Here is a 15,470-nt window from a genome sequence, read left to right as displayed (position 1 = left end):
AAGATTATTAAGGCATTGGATATGCTAGAGTCAGGAAACATGTTCCCAATGTTGGGGGAATCCAGAACCAGGGGCCACAGTTTAAGAATTAGGGGTAGGCCATTTAGAACTGAGATGAGGAAAAACTTTTTCACCCAGAGGGTTGTGAATTTGTGGAAATCTCTGCCTCAGAAGGCAGTGAAGGCCAATTCTCTGAATGCTTTCAAGAGAGTTAGATAGAGCTCTTAAAGATAGCGGAGTCAGGGGATATGGGGAGAAGACAGGAACGGGGTACTGATTGTGGATGATCATCCATGATTATATTGAATGGCGGTGATGGCTCGAAGGGCCGAATGGCCTACTCCTGCACCTATTGTCTATTGTATAAGTAATTCACCATTTGGTTTGCAAAGTATGTGATCTTGGAAGATCTATGCTACACACTTCAACCATTGAAGAAATGCCCAAACTGCCACCTTTCTGCTCAACTCCAAAACCAGTTTGTCTGTCTATAAATGTTTTACCTTCCAACTGATTTGACTAATATATGCACAGTAAAAGAAAGAACAATTCAAATACTTGATTACACATTATGTATTTCAGAAGTTCTACAGCATGATCACAGGTATTTGTTAAGAAAAAAAGCATCACACACGCAACACTACTTACCTTGAGTCTTACTACAGTGCTTCAGTATCAGCCACTGGTTAAAAATTAACGACAATTTTAACTGGAGTTGACTACCATACTCATAACAGTAAATAATCATGAAAGTGCAGATTTGTGTCCCTAAGAGTATTGAAATTGTTCTTCTCACATGATTAAAACAGCATTTTTAAACTCATGAAATATCATCTAGAATCAGGTCAAACTTTTATTTGAAAGTTTCTATAAAGATTTTTTTAAAACAGTGATCAGCGTTTGATTAAATCTACAGTGCGAATTGGAAAAAATCTGCTTTTATATTGCTGGACCAAGAAGTTTCTTAAAAATCATAGCCTGCTGCATTTTGCTACTTTTGACTTTTGTTCCAATGGGTAAACGTATGGGCCTGTCCCACTTAGGCGACTACAGGAGACTGCGATCGCCACATGTTCGCGGGTGGTTGCCGGGGAGTTGCCTTCATGGTCGTGAGTAGTTCCCACATTCTCTGAACTAGTCACAGCTTCATTTTGGTTGCCGCTAATTTCTCAACATGTTGAAAAATTAGCAGTGACCAGAATGAAGCCGCCATGGTGAGTAGCAAGAATTCTCGTGCCATAGGTGCAGTGGTAGTGGGTCGCCAGGAGGTCGTAGGTTATTGTAGTTTCTCATAGGTTGTCGCCGGTGCTGACCGGTGAATTTCATTAGTTCACTGGGGAAAAAAAACATAAAGAATAGTTTTCCCAAGGATAACCGACCGGTAATGTAAATGTCCACCGAGCTTCACAGCCGTGTATCTCTGGCTTCTTAAAAGTTGTCTCCACTCCTTTTCCCCATCCCGTCTCCCCCCTCTTTTAAAGGATTTAAATTACCCTTCCCGTACACTGTGCTTTCACCGTCTTAATTACAGCGCCAACCTTCCTGTTTATCGTAATGTGTCTGTATTAAATTGGCTTTGTACCGTGTGAATTTCACTCAGACAGCTCTCCCCCTGCTTGCCCAGTCCCCCACCTGCATAACGGGCTGGTGAAGGAAGCGATGTATTCCACTCTGACAGTCGCCGTTCCAGCTGCCGGTTTTTCAGCAACCGGTTATGACTTGACAGTCGCCTGAAAAATCTCCTAAGTGGGACAAGCCCATTACACACTGTAAATACTATTGTATGTCAGCTGTTTACGAACATAATTAGCTTTTTCACCTGATACCCTGGTAGCTAGGTAATTTTTACATTTACAGCTGAGAATAATTTCAGCTATATAATCCCTATTGATGCAGCAGTAGCAATCCTATGTTCTATGAATGCCATTTCCTGACTTGAATATTTGAACAGCAGATTCTAATGCATTTTTACTTTTCACTTTGCTTAGAACCAAAGACAGGTCAAAACATTTGAACCAAGTAATACAATTCTCTTTCACTACTGTTCAAATAGCTTGAGGTTTGGAGCTTTATCTCAAACAGAAAAAAAGTAACATTTTCACAGCAATACCAATAAGGTGGAATCACTGGGAATTACATCTCTTTGGAAAGAAATAGTTCCTTTTCCCTTAATCTTTTGCTACAGAACACTAATAATCCTGATCATAATGCTGACAATAAATACGGTATCACGAGTAGGTCGTGAGGAATGGTATCTTTACTGCCGCAGTAACAGCTGGACTAGTTTAATAAAAAGACAGACAATACCCAAGGAATCAGTGGACAACTATTATTTTCTTTCCCCACAACATAACTTGCTGGGAAGATCTGGGCAGGCAAACTTTAGCGATGACTTTAGTTTAAAACTTTAAAGTCACTTCCTTTACAAAACATAGCAGTACTTATTTTACTGCAATTTCTTCATATTGCTGTGAGAATACTTAGATGAATGCTTTTAAAACTATACCAATGGAGCCTGAAATAAGTAAGAAGACTTAGATAACTCGTTTCCATTCCAAAGCATAAAAAAATGGGGAAATTGCACAAATTATAGATATTATAGAATAATCTTCCAAAGCCAATAATTTAAAAACTGTACCATTAAATTTGAAGTTTAATGATACCCTTCCCACTGCTACAGAACGGTGGGATTTGACCAATTAGCGTCAAGCTAAATAGCAGAGCCACTCGAATGACATATTCTTGTTCCTATGTGTAATTCACTTCCCATCTTCTCACGATTAACATTCAACAGAGAGAAAATGTATACATTCAAGACAAAGATTCCATAGCAAGCAACAAGGATTAAAATTAGAAATTGATTATCTTGATCCTAGCTCAAGGTAATTAATTAACCTCCAAATTTTGACTTTTTTTAAAAGTATTAAATGTTCTCACTGTTCATTCTGCACAAATCTAAATATTGTTGGGAGCTAATGCGAAAGGCATAATTGCGTCATGTTTTTACCTTTATTTTAATAATGAGGAAATCATAAAATAAATTTGATAAAATCCGTCCTGCATCCAATGCTGAGATTCAAATGTTCCAAAGGAAATCTCATGAACCACCCACCCCCCATTTCAAGATATTTTGCCAAACTTTTTTCAACAAAAATGCAACATAGAAACATAGAAAATAGGTGCAGGAGTAGGCCATTCGGCCCTTCGAGCCTGCACCGCCATTCAATATGATCATGGCAACACATTCTAGATACTAGTTAATTCAACCTGACAAAATATATGCATTCCATTATTAATAAAGTCGCTATTATTCTATTTATTTCTTTTTCAACAATTCTGCCTCCAATGTTTGGATAAATGGGAATTTATATTGAAAACCTGTTTCTGGAAACACTCAGCAAGTCCATTTATCTTGCCACAGATATGACGACCTGCTGAGCATTTCTCACATTTTTTGCTTTTGTTTTGGATTTCCAGCATCTGTATTTTATTTTTGTTTATTTTTAGAAGCTCCTGAAAATGCTTGTTCATTAAACGGACGAGCTCTTTTCCAACAGTTTCTGCTTTCACTGCAGAACTTCACCTTTTGCTTTCCACTCAATTCTATCAGTTCTATAAAAAGGGGGAGAAAAATAAACTGTTCAGACTTGAAACACCAATCTAGCTGTGCAAACAGTAACTTTGACATTGCTTGTTTGTTCCTTTGATTCCACGGCCACTATATCCTGCTTCCTACTACTTATCTTCAATGTCTTCCAATTCTGACAAAAATTTGACACGTTGTGACTTGATCAATACTTCAACGCTGTATTTTAGTTTCCTGAAATACGAGTTATTTGTATTATTTCTTCAAAACTTAATATATCTTGAACAGAACTCAAATCTATCTTTGGAAACGCAAGGAACTGCAGATGCTGGAAGCTTGTGCAAAACATAAAGTGTTGGAGGAATGCAGAGGGTCAGGCATCATCTGTGGAGGGAATGGTTAGACAACGTTTCTGGTCAGGACCCTTCTTCAGACTCTATCTTTTCTATTTTCAGGCAACATCAGGCTTGTTCTGCGTTTTCAACATCTTCTGCTTTTATTCTAATTCTCTTATAATTAACTTTTCATTCTGTTCAAACAATTCATTTAGTTCACATTAAAAATGCACTGCTCATTTTATTTCAGTGACTTTTAATATGCTCAATATATTGTCATTGATATTTCCTGAACAAATGCAACTGCAGATGCAATCTCATGTTTCTGTTTGGTTTGGAAAAGCAACTGTTTGCAAACAAAATTTGATTCCCGCCATTAGAAAGCAGACTGACAGTGACCTGTTGGTTGCCCACTAACATTGTTTATTTGATTTTTATAAACTTAAGTGCTACAAAACTGATAATATTTGACAGATATCAATCTCCATTGCTATGGAAATGGTCTCTTCCCAAAATACATTGGGAACAAAATAATTTATTACAATAGAAAATCATTTAGCAATCATTTATTTTATTTTCAGTTCTGTAAACTAGAATGGTTGGGGCGAGGGACTCAAATAGAGAAAGCTAGTAGACAGAATGGGAGGCAGGAAGCAGAAAAGGGAAGCACTCGGACACAAGAGGAGAAAGAAAAAAAAGGAAATAAACAGAGAAGAAGAGACGGGGGGGTTTCTTAAATGTGCATATTTTAATGCTAGGAGCATTGTAAGAAAGGTGGATGGGCTTAGAGTCTGGATAGACACCTGGAAGTATGATGTTGTGGCGATCAGTGAAATATGGTTGCAGGAGGGCTGTGATTGGAAACTAAATATTCCAGGATTTCGTTGCTTCAGGTGTGATAGAATTGGAGGGGCAAGAGGTGGAGGTGTTGCATTGCTAGTCAGGGAAGATATTACAGCAGTGCTTTGGCAGGATAGATTGGAGGGCTCATCTAGGGAGGCTATTTGGGTGGAACTGAGAAGTGGGAAAGGTGTAGCAACACTTATTGGGGTGTATTATAGACCGCCAAATGGGGAACGAGAATTGGAAGAGCAAATATGTAAGGAGATAGCAGATATTAGTAGTAAGCACAAGGTAGTGATTGTGGGAGATTTCAACTTTCCACGCATAGACTGGGAAACACATTCTGTAAATGGGCTGGATGGTTTGGAGTTTGTAAAATGTGTGCAGGATAGTTTTTTGCAGCAATACATAGAGGTACCTACTAGAGGAGGGGCAGTGCTGGACTCCTGTTAGGAAATGAGACGGGACAGGTGGCGGAGGTATGCGTTGGAGAGCACTTCGGGTCCAGTGATCACAATACCATTAGTTTCAATATAATTATGAAGAAGGTCAGAACTGGACCTAGGGTTGAGATTTTTGATTGGAGAAAGGCTAACTTTGATGAGATGCGAGATGATTTAAAAGGAGTGGACTGGGACATTTTGTTTTATGGGAAAGATGTAGAAGAGAAATGGTGGACATTTAAAGGGGAAATTTTAAGAGTACAGAATCTTTATGTTCCTGTTCGGTTGAAAGGAAACAGTAAAAATTGGAAAGAGCCCTGGTTTTCAAGGAAAATTGGACATCTTGTTCGGAAAAAGAGGGAGATCTACAATAATTATAGGCAGCATGAAGTAAATGAGGTGCTTGTGGAGTATAAGGAATGTAAAAAGAATCTTAAGAAAGAAATTAGAAAAGCTAAAAGAAGACATGAGGTTGCTTTGGCAAGTAAGGTGAAAGTAAATCCAAAGGGTTTCCACAGCTATATTAATAGCAAAAGGATAAAGAGGGATAAAATTGGTCCATTGGAGAAACAGAGTGGGCAGCTATCTGCAGAGCCAAAAGAGATGGGGGAGATATTGAACAATTTCTTTTCTTCGGTATTCACCAAGGAGAAGGATATTGAATTATGTGAGGTAAGGGAAACGAGCAGAGTAGTTATGGATACTATGAGTTTCAAAGTAAAAGAAGTACTGACACTTTTGAAAAATATAAAAGTGGATAAGTCTCCAGGTCCGGACAGGATATTCCCTAGGACATTGAGGGAAGTTAGTGTAGAAATAGCCGGGGCTATGACAGAAATATTTCAAATGTCATTAGAAACGGGAATAGTCCCCGAGGATTGGCGTACTGCGCATGTTGTTCCATTGTTTAAAAAGGGTTCTAAGAGTAAACCTAGCAATTATAGACCTGTTAGTTTGACTTCAGTGGTGGGCAAATTAATGGAAAAGATACTTAGAGATAATATATATAAGCATCTGGATAAACAGGGTCTGATTAGGAACAGTCAACATGGATTTGTGCCTGGAAGGTCATGTTTGACTAATCTTCTTGAATTTTTTGAAGAGGTTACTAGGGAAATTGACACGGGTAAAGCAGTGGATGTTGTCTATATGGACTTTAGTAAGGCCTTTGACAAGGTTCCTCATGGAAGGTTGGTTAAGAAGGTTAAACTGTTGGGTATAAATGCAGGAATAGCAAGATGGATTCAGCAGTGGCTGAATGGGAGAAGCCAGAGGGTAATGGTGGATGGCTGTTTGTCGGGTTGGAGGCAGGTGACTAGTGGGGTGCCTCAGGGATCTGTGTTGGGTCCTTTGTTGTTTGTCATGTACATCAATGATCTGGATGAAGGGGTGGTAAATTGGATTAGTAAGTATGCAGATGATACCAAGATAGGGGGTGTTGTGGATAATGAAGAGGATTTCCAAAGTCTACAGAGTGATTTAGGCCATTTGGAAAAATGGGCTGAAAGATGGCAGATGGAGTTTAATGCTGATAAATGTGAGGTGTTACACCTTGGCAGGACAAATCAAAATAGGACGTACATGATAAATGGTAGGGAATTGAAGAATACAGTTGAACAGAGGGATCTGGGAATAACCGTGCATAGTTCCTTGAAGGTGGAATCTCATATAGATAGGGTGGTAAAGAAAGCTTTTGGTATGCTAGCCTTTATAAATCAGAGCATTGAGTATAGAAGCTGGGATGTAATGTTAAAATTGTACAAGGCATTGGTGAGACCAAATCTGGAGTATGGTGTACAATTTTGGTCGCCCAATTATAGGAAGGATGTCAACAAAATAGAGAGAGTACAGAGGAGATTTACTAGAATGTTGCCTGGGTTTCAACAACTAAGTTACAGAGATAGGTTGAATAAGTTAGGTCTTTATTCTCTGGAGCGCAGAAGGTTAAGGGGGGACTTGATAGAGGTCTTTAAAATGATGAGAGGGATAGACAGTTGATGTGATCAAGCTTTTCCCTTTGAGAATAGGGAAGATTCAAACAAGAGGACATGACTTCAGAATTAAGGGACAGAAGTTTAGGGGTAACATGAGGGGGAACTTCTTTACTCAGAGAGTGGTAGCGGGGTGGAATGAGCTTCCAGTGGAAGTGGTGGCGGAAGGTTCGTTGGTATCATTTAAAAATAAATTGGATAGGCATATGGATGAGAAGGGAATGGAGGGTTATGGTATGAGTGCAGGCAGGTGGGACTAAGGGAAAAAAGTTGTTCGGCACGGACTTGTAGGGCCGAGATGGCCTGTTTCCGTGCTGTAATTGTTATATGGTTATATGGTAACAAAGCTGCAGCTGTAAAAAAATATGGAGAAAGGTTTCATGGATTGGCTTAAAGAGCCAATCTCACACCTTGTGTCTCGGTCGATAGGTTACCGACAAATATTCATTTCAAACTCACAGACCTCCATAGCCATATTTACAACACCTTCCTTCACCCTGCATTTTTAAAGAACTCCATTCCATTCTTGAGGGAAAAAAAACAAGTGCTGGAGGAACTCAGTGTGTCAGGCAGCATCTGGGGAGTGAATGGATAGAGACAATGTATCGGGTTCCTACAGACGGAGTGGAGGGGAAAAACATTCAATTAAAAATTTCCAGCAACTGCTGTTTTCTGCTTCTTCTTTACAACATTTCTTCCTTTATCTTCCCTCTCTTCTGGCCTAAATCTGCTCCTTCATCCAAACCTCCTCCAAACAAATCAAATGTGATTAACAAGTATTTGTTATACTCTCAGAAAGCACCAGCAGAATCTGAGTCATCTGGTTTGTCATGGTCTCAACACTATCAAAGACTTTCTCTACATTCTTTCCACCAACACCTGCATTCTTATTTTCTCACTTTTCCACTATCCAAAATGATAATTCTGTTTGCCTTTCTGCAGGTGCTGCCCAAGCCACTCAGAATCTCTTGAATTTCCTTTTTATTTCCCATCATTTGTGTTTGTGAACTGAGAAACCTTCAATAAAGATAGCAAAGGTCAAAGCTGTCAACACCTGCACCAACATATTCAAGGTTAATCAAAATCATTTGACAGAATTCCTGTTTTCTATTATTCTGTATTCCTGTTTTCTATCCCTGTTTCTGTACATTCATAATTTCAATGAAAAACTAAGTAAATGTAGTCGATGGTATGCTGGGCTTGTACTTGAAACAGGAGCGTCTGAAGAACGGGCCTAACTGGAAACGTCATCTGTCCATTTCCCTTCACAGATACAGCCTGACCCACCAGTTCCTCCATTGATTGTTTTTTTAAGTCAGGATTCCAGTATCTGCAGTCTCGTGTCTCCTCGGTACTGCATAGCTGCTGAAATCAACGCCCTAAATTATTTAAATGCAATAAACACATCTTATTTGGCTTCACTGTAAAGTACTGTAGATACACCAGTTTTTATTTCAGACTGAAGATGCATTGCGCTGAAATATTAATTCTATTTTTCTCTCTTCATAAATGTTGCCTGAGCTATAAAATATTTTCCCATGTTCTGTTTTTAGGCCTAGTTCTAAATCACCTCATGTCAATATCTGGCATTAGAAGAGATTGACGGAGATAAGTGGACTCTTGTCCCTATAAACATATGCATTTAAAAAGAACCAATTCAATGTCAAATGATTTCAATGTATTCAAGAAGAACACAGCAATATATTCAAATCACCATTATAAAAATCCAAATTATCAAATTTGCAAAAAGGGAAACTAAAGAAAGCACTCCTTGCGTTCCAGAAAGCATTGTTGCGTTGTCAAAAGCAAAATATTTTCTTGAGATTAACTGAGTCTCCAGAGCTAATCCAATGCTTCTGGTGTAACTTGGCTTTGGTATGGGTTCACACTGCCATATCATAGAATCTCCATAGTATGTGAAAACGACATTTTTTATTTGGTAATTTTTGGGTGGAGGTTGAGCATTTAAAAAAATCTAAGCAGTACACTTAGAAGTTACTAATAGAAACACAATTTAGAAGTTAACCAATTTTAGATTAAAAGTAAACTTAGAAAATAAAATGGATTGAACTGAAATATTAAAATCTAGTTTACAGTGAGTGAAAACACAATCTTGAATCAAAACATAATTCAGGAAAGAAACTGAAACACTGAGAAAGTCATTTCAATTTCATATCTGTCACCTTTCTCCACCAGTTTTGCCCTGGAATTTGTGCACCTTCATCTCTATCAGTATCATTCCAGAATTCCTTGTGTGAACTAAACTACTTTTGTCAAATCTTCCTTTGACCCACTGCTTTGATCAAACATCAGTTGCCCAAATATCTCACAACTTGACTTAGCACTTTTTGTTCTAGGTTTATTCCCCATGTGTCGTGAGGATTTTTTTCAGAAAGATCCTACATAACCTTTGTAGAAGTAGTTAGGGAGGAGAAATTATCCTACAATATTTATACCAAAGACTCTGCAGTACAGAACACTGGTGCAGCTCATAGAGGTGTTGCTTCATGGATCCAGAGACCCGAGTTCAATCTTTACCTCAAGTGCTGTCTGTGTGAATTTTTAACATTGTCCCTGTAACCATGTGGGTTACCTCCAGGTGTTATCACACCTCAAAGCTTTGCTGATTGGTAGATTAATTGGCCACTGCAAATTGCCCCTTCAGTGCAGGTGAATCTTTGGGCAGTTGTCAAGAGTGTGGAGAATCTGAAACTTGGAATATTAGCAGAGAATGGGTTTACTGTCAGTCAGCATAGCCTTGATGGCCCGAAATGGCCTCTGACATCAGAAGACAATGTGGTTAATACTTCTGTTGTGGTTTCCTTGGTTGTGAAATCCACATTATTTCTTGCATACATTTAAAATGGAAGTAGGCAATCAAAACCCTACAATTTTTGCAAAGCAAAACTTCCCATTAACCATGGTTTGCAATATATATTTAATAATTCCAAATGTATATTTGGTCTTGTGACTGGTCATTTCAGCAAACCCGGCAAAGTATTCATTATTGGCGGGTAGCATAGATAAATTTGTTCTTCAAAAGAAATGTTTTACATAGAATGGTGGTCAATATTATCAGGAACATTTCCTAATGTTTCAAGTGTACAGACCAACATACTTTGCTTTGTCCCATGATCTTTCTTTCAGCTACATGAATTCATAACATGCTGAAATTATTAACATATAATGACGGTTAAGATAACATATTTACACAATGCATTTCCCCTTAAAACCTTTACACATACAGTGCCCTCCATAATGTTTGGGACAAAGACCCATCATTTATTTATTTGCCTCAGTACTCCAGAATTTGTGATTTGTAATAGAGAAAAAAAAATCACATGTGGTCAAAGTGCACATTGTCAGATTTTATTAAAGGGTATTTTTATACATTTTGGTTTCACCATGTAGAATTGTGTTTATATATAGTCTGAAGAAGGGTTTAGGCCCGAAACGTTACCTATCTCCTTCGCTCCATAGATGCTGCTGCACCCGCTGAGTTTCTCCAGCATTTTTGTGTACCTTCGATTTTCCAGCATCTGCAGTTCCTTCTTGAACACTTTATATATAGTCCCCCCATTTCAGGACGCCATAATGTTTGGAACACATGGCTTCACAGGTGTTTGTAATTGCTCAGGTGTGTTTAAATGCCTCCTGAATGCAGGTATAAGAGAGTTCTCAGCACCTAGTCTTTCCTCCAGTCTTTCCCTCACCTTTGAAAACTTTTATTGTTGTTAATCAACATGAGGACCAAAGTTGTGCCAATGAAAGTCATAAAAACCATTATGAGACTGAGAAACAAGAATAAAACTGTTCGAGCAGCAGCCAAACCTTAGGCTTAACAAAATCAACTGTTTGGAACATCATTGAGAAAGAGAGCACTGGTGAACTTACTAATCGCAAAGGAACTGGCAGACCAAGGAAGATCTCCACACCTGATGACAGAAGAATTTTCTCCATAATAAAGAAAAATCCCCAAACACCTGTCTGACAGATCAGAAACACTCTTCAGGAGTCAGGTGTGGATTTATCAATGACCACTGTCTGCAGAAGACATCATGAACAGAAATACAGAGGCTACACTGCAAGATGCAAACCACTGGTTAGCCGCAAAAATAGGATGGCCAGGTTACAGTTTGCCAAGAAGTACTTAACAGATCAACCACAGTTCTGGAAAAAGGTCTTGTGGACAGATGAGATGAAGATTAACTTATATCAGAGTGATGGCAAGAGCAAAGTATGAAGGAGAGAAGGAACTGCCCAAGATCCAAAGCACACCACATCATCTGTGAAACACGATGGTGGGGGTGTTATGGCCTGGGCATGTATGGCTGCTGAAGGTACTGGCTCACTTATCTTCAATGATGGTACAACTACTGATGGTAGTAGCATAATGAATTCTGAAATGTATAGACACATCCTATCTGCTCAAGTTCAAACAAATGCCTCAAAACACATTGGCCGGCGGTTCATTCTACAGCAAGACAATGATCCCAAACATACTGCTAAAGCAACTAAGGAGTTTTTCAAAGCTAAAAAATGGTCAATTCTTGAGTGGCCAAGTCAATCAACCGATCTGAACCCAATTGAACATGCCTTTTTTATGCTGAAGAGAAAACAGAAGGGGATTAGCCCCGAAAACAAACATTAGCTAAAGATGGCTGCAATACAGGCCTGGCAGAGCATCACCAGAGAAGACACCCAGCAACTTGTGATGTCCATGAATCGCAGACTTCAAGCAGTCATTGCATGCAAAGGATATACAACAAAATACTAAACATGACTACTTTCATTTACATGACATTGTTGTGACCCAAACATTATGGTACCCTGAAATGGGGGGACTATGTATTAACACTGCTGTAATTTCTATACGGTGAAACAAAAATGTATAAAAATGGCCTTTATTAAAATCTGTCAAAGTGCACTTTAACCACATGTGATTTTCTTTCTATTACAAATCTCAAATTGTGGAGTACAGAGGCAAATAAATAAATTATGGGTTTTTATCCCAAACATTATGGAGGGCACTGTATTTCTATTTGAGCAATATCCAAAACAGGAATTATGTTATTAGATTTGCAAGATATTTTTTTGGATTATACATTCCCAATAAACACATTTTATGTCAATGAAGTACCTCAAACAGCATGTCAAAGGGTGGCAAGGGCGTTGCCAATGTACAATCTTAGAATCTTCATCTTGAAACAAATTACTCGTTCTAATTAAAACCAACAACAGCCATTTAAAAAAATACTTACTTCCCCCTCATGGCCCAGTCCTGATTTAATAGTAGCAAGAGTTCAGCACACGAGTAGCTTTGAGATGAAAACAGTCTACTTCATGCTAAATGTCTCAAACCCCACACTGTACTGCTCACAGTAATATCCAACATTGATTTTGTTCAACTAGAATAAACAGTGCTTCTGTAAACAGTGCTGCATAATCAAGAGGTTGTATGAAAAGCAGAAATGAAGGACCACACCCTAGCGAACTGGAGCAGGATTTGCAGCAAAATGACTTGGACAATGTCAAATTTTCCTTCCACAACCACCACCCCCACCCTGCCCCCAGTGGAATGTATGTCTTTTTAAAATGCTCCACCCACAGCCAGGCCAAGAACTGAGTAAATTCATTCCAAAACCTGGCCAGACAGAAAATCTGACTGACAGGCACCTCAGGAACTCAAACTTCACTGAAAACCTCCTACCTTGCACTTAAATTTATCGTTTGTGAAATTGATGTATGTTAGTACATTTTGGTGTAAATTAGAACAAGTATAGTGCAAGATTAGGAGGAAAACAAGAAAAGCCTTCAGGCTTCATTCCTCAGTAATTTCACTTACAGCAGGTGCACTGTGAAAATGCATTTTAAATGATTGACTTTGCTTTCACTCTGCACCAAAACAGAGCACCATTATCAACCAACAACACAGTGCAAAACCTTCTGCACAGAAGGCAAAACACAGAGGGAGTAGCCTGTAAACTTCCTGCTTCATGTTACAATACTTAGGGAAAGAAAAGAGAACCGTGGAGTAACTTTTAATAAAAGCTACTTTGCATTATTTCCAGGCTTTTACTTTGGTTGCTTAAAAGTTGTGACTTTCTCTGGTGACTTTCTCTGGTCGCAGGCAGGTTTAACTTTCAATTTAAAACAGAGCCTGGAAAAACACCTTTGGAATTATGTAATTAAATGCATGCAACCTGGGCAAGGCAAAGATAATTTGGAAGGATTGGCTCAGTTAATAATGTAATTTAAAATTCCGGGAACTGCAGATGAAAGGGAGAATTATGGTTCCTTTTCTTTTCATTTGATAGTCAAAGATTGTACACTATAAAAAGATACCCATTAAATTGCATGAACACTTTTTTTAGATAAGGATACAGTGCATTTTCTTCTTGTGGGAACTTCTAGACAGGATGGCTTTGTTCAAACAGATTCCGTAATGATTATATTTAAATCACAGCCAAGGGTGGGGCATCCTGTGCCCTTTTTTAAAAATCTGCTCGTCAACAATGTTATTGGGCAACAAATCAGGTCCAAACACAGAAATTCAGTGAGAATTTAATAGTTAAGCCGAAAATGTGAGTAAACCCTAAAGCTGTAAATTCCTCTAACTGCACTCACTGAAAGGGCATGAAGAATAAAGGAAGGTCTGAAGGTGAGTCTGAGGCTATACAATGGTAGGTAATATTTCCTCTCAGATACTCATGAAAAATATGTTCTTGATGACTCATAGTTCCTAATTTTACACTGTCTGTTTTACACACCCAATCGAAGGACTTTCAAATGAATTAATTTTAATGCAACTTTGCATCATCAAAAGAAAACATACTGGTTACACTGTCCATTTTGTCTGCTGCGTGTTTTCTCACAGTTGGGTCAACTTATGTGTGTTAAGAAATTTTAAACAGTATTATATCAAAAAGTCCCTGAGACAGGCAGCATTTCTCCTCAAACTCAATAAACTAGAGGGAAGAAAAACCCCAAATAATGTATTGGCATCACGGCAGGAAAAATAGAATGAAAAGTTCTGAATAGCTTCATAATTCTTTTGCCAATGGCATTTAAACCCCCCCCCCCCCCCCCCCAAGTATACTCCAGGATTTCTGACTCCTATTAAGGTGAAAATGTATTTCATATTCCTGGAATAAACATTTTGTGTTGGTCACACCAATGCCAAATACTCTTTTACATTCTTAACAGAGTCAAACAGTATTAAAACAAAACGGCATACCTTTCATTATAACATGTCATAACATTAGCGAGTACAATACCTAGGCTGATTGGTACACAAATTTTGTGCTAAAAATGCTGAAGATAAGCCAAGATAAATAATTGTGCATAGATTCAGGTATTACAACTAGACAACAATACAGGAACATCACCTGTCATTGCATTATTCCCAAGGTGAGATGGTCTACTATAAATATTTATCTGTTCAAAATGGTGTTGCTAGAACAGTAACTACACATTGAAGGTGCTTCATTAACTGTAAAATCTATGCGGGATGTTCAGAAGGGCGTCGTCAGCTGTAGCCTCTTGTTGGAGTCAAACATTTATTGGATCAAATCCCACATCAGAAGCTTTAACTGATAAATTCAGGTTGATATTACAAAGGAGTGCTAAGGGTGCACAGTTTTGGCAACAGTGCTATCTTTTGGAAGAGATGCTGAATTAGTTGCAATTTTGCTGCATAAGTGGATTTTGAGGAGCAGTAGGTTTCTTGGTGTCAAATTCAGTCAATATTACTCAAATATTGATTAGCTGGTCATCATTGCACCATGATGGAGTTTGTTGTGTGTTTCCGATTTATCACTGCAGTGACTACTTCAAAAATACTTCTTTGGCTGAATTGCAATTTGGAGAAATGAAGAGTGATATGGGAATCCAAGTACAGGCAACCTTAGTATACAGCCGTTCAGGTGGTGGAAATATGTTTTATAGAATTCACAAATCACTACCCAAAAATTTGATGCACATAATAAAATTTGCTCTCACAGAATCTATGTGAATAAAAGTACAACATTTATTATTTTTGAACTCTCATGCCTTCACACATGCTCAGATAATATGGCTTAACGCTATGGAAAACTGTGATAGGATTGGCTTCTCACTATAAAGCCCTCCTGGGAGCACGGGGGTCACTGGTAGCCTTGTCACTATATAATGTCTCAAATGCTTTACAACACTTCAATAACTTTCAATTCCTAGGCCCCCATCGTCTCATCTTTACAAGGATGTCCGGTCCCTTTACACCTCCATTCCTCAC

The 15,470-nt window shown here is 38.4% G+C and overlaps 1 protein-coding gene across 11 annotated transcripts in view; it reads right to left on the bottom strand.

Moving 5' to 3' along the window:
* The window catches only part of mbnl2 (muscleblind like splicing regulator 2), a 121,786-nt gene that overhangs the window by 82,439 nt on the left and 23,877 nt on the right, over positions 1 to 15,470 (bottom strand). The window contains exon 1 of one of the 11 annotated variants that reach the window (XM_033023047.1): positions 12,460 to 12,664. The exons of the other annotated variants lie outside the window; for them this stretch is intronic. The gene's annotated coding sequence lies outside the window, so the exon portion shown is untranslated. Of the gene's footprint in view, positions 1 to 12,459; positions 12,665 to 15,470 lie in introns of those variants that run through there. 11 annotated transcript variants of the gene reach the window in all.

The sequence above is a fragment of the Amblyraja radiata genome, chromosome 6 (genome assembly GCF_010909765.2).
Source record: "Amblyraja radiata isolate CabotCenter1 chromosome 6, sAmbRad1.1.pri, whole genome shotgun sequence".
NCBI lineage: Eukaryota > Metazoa > Chordata > Chondrichthyes > Rajiformes > Rajidae > Amblyraja > Amblyraja radiata.
The sequence above is the reverse complement of the archived record's forward strand: the minus strand, read 5'-3'. Positions and strand labels throughout refer to the sequence as shown.